We start from the raw sequence: 2,500 nt of genomic DNA on the forward strand, positions 1-2,500 counted from the left end.
CTGCCTTGGCTTTGTCATGCCTGTGTTTGTGATCATGCGTGTTCAGGCTTCTGCGATTCATCCAAGTTATGCAAAGGCGCACGCACGCACGCGAGCGCACACACATATATACATAAACACACGTATGCACACATGCGCGCACACCCACACCTACCACCCCATACACACACACACACACACACACATATAGATAGATATATATAGATATATATGCATAGATACATAAACACGCACACACGTACACGCGCGCGCGCACACACACACATTCGAGTGTAGCTACTGCGCATAAATGGCAGTTACACACGTCAAACTCTATTCCCAACGCAAACATCTACAAAAGAAAGAACGAATTCATACGTACACACACATTGGTCATGCGGGTGTAAGTATGTGATAAGTGTCAATTTTAACCGGTCATATTTTCCAAAGTGTCTGTTAAACAAACGTCTCACGCCACTCTGGAAGTAATTCATTTGTTAATCACTACCTGTAGCTGTGATGGCCGGGTCATTAACACGCTGGCAACCTGCTCTTCTGCACCGGATGGTCAGTGTCGTGCGTCTGAGCCAACCGCCTCTGTCTGCGCAGGTACTCTCACCCTTCCCCCTGTCGAACACCCGCGTCGCTCGGGCCTCAGCAGCCCTTTGCTGTTCACGAGTTGCGAAGGAAGCGAGTCAGAGGCGGAGAGGAGGTTTAGCGCTATTTATGGTCCTTTCATTGCCACAGACTGCTCCCTGTGCAGAGCGAGAAACCCCCTATATTTATCCTAGCATTACCGTAAACACCCGCCCACCCGCCTGTGTGTAGACAATGAGACGATTTGACTTAACATGGTAAGATCTTTATTTGGCATTTCGGACTGAGCTCTGGCATTTGTGCAGCCTGCTGACTCGGGCGCGCTCGCATCTGTCTCGTCTTCATCAGCATCATGATTATCTCTTTGCTGTAAAACTCCATCAGGTTTTCCGCCCCTGAGAAACTGGATCTTAGTAGCAAGGAAATGACCGTAAAGCCGCCGCCATAACGCGAGTCAGATTATGGGACTGTTAACAGATCCTAACCATCAATAATCACCAGGCTGGTCCTCCTTCGTTGATCGCTGGTAATTACATAGTTTGTGTGATTTAATGCCCAGTAAACAACCACCCTCCCCGCGGCTGATCGGTCACCCGCCATCCATCCGCGTCCAGGGAGAGAACTGGGCTTTAGTTCTCCTCTAATCCAACGCTCCGGGGTTAATTGGTGCTTATCTTGCCCCGTGCCGCCTGCTGATTGGTCCAAATTGCGAACAGGCCGCAAGAGGGCTAGTTTTTATTGGCTGCAAAGATGAGAGCTTAGACGGGATTGGTTAGAGAGAAGTTGAAAAGGCTAGTAATTGGCTGTCTGAAAGAAAGCTACGTTTAAAGTTCTTTGGGGGAAAATATTTTGGATTAGGTGGAAGAATCATTGCAATAGACAGAATAATTTAATTAAGTATGACCAAGGAATGCACTGGTGGATGACCGAGTCAGGAGCTTGTAGTGGGTTGGTTAAAGATAAAAGACTATGATAAGGCATGGCCCCAAAGAATGACCCCGAGTTCACATCTGAACAGCAAGGCAAGAGACCTGCTAGTGACTTGCCCAAAAGTTCAGTCATAATCTTCATGAATGCATGGAGTGAGATCAAATCAAAACTAGGCAGTAGTATGTAGGTTCGTGTGTAATTGGCCAATGATGTAAGATAAAGCGGAGAATTGACCGTAATAATGTAAGTTAATCAATGAGCGCCTTGGTTCTTCCATAAGTCAGCTCGGAATCAGTTACTGGGATGTAATCGTAATGCAGGGGACACTGATTATTATTTTTGTGTGAGATAACTATGGTTATTTGTTTCTAAAGATAAATTATTTATTTATCAAGAAGATAAACATCTGTAGTTTATCCTTGTAGTAGTAGGCCTTGTGTGTGAATGTATTTCACGCCCCTGTGTTTGCTTGTGCTTCTGTCATTGTTTTCTATACATATAGACGTTTGAGATATATTGTATTCCATATGCTCATCAATTTGTGTTACGCGCATGCAATTCAGGAAAATAACGGTACCTATATACAAGAGATAATGCAAAAAACGTTGAGCCTCGATGCACTGCAGCATCCATTCATCTACGGAATTTGCGGAGAAAGAAAAAAATCCTAGTTAGCATTAAATCTATGACGGAATGAGAAAGTACTGATTCGGAGATCAAAGGCAGTGATTCGAGCAGCAAAATGATACGTTCGGCAGGTCGAAAATGGCGAACAGGTGAAAAATAGAGCACTTCCTTACCGCGTAATAAATTAATTTTAGCTTGAGCTGCGTCCAGAAGCTGAGGCCACTACCTTATGAGCGTGATTAGGTGTTATTTATTGGTGTTAAGCTTGCGGTGGCGGAGATGTGGCGGAGGGCTGTCCAGGGCGCCCGGACGATGGTTATAATCAGCTGGTGAATAAATAGATGTAATGCTAGAGATTACATTTATG

This window comes from Penaeus vannamei, chromosome 15 (genome assembly GCF_042767895.1).
Source record: "Penaeus vannamei isolate JL-2024 chromosome 15, ASM4276789v1, whole genome shotgun sequence".
NCBI classification, from domain to species: domain Eukaryota; kingdom Metazoa; phylum Arthropoda; class Malacostraca; order Decapoda; family Penaeidae; genus Penaeus; species Penaeus vannamei.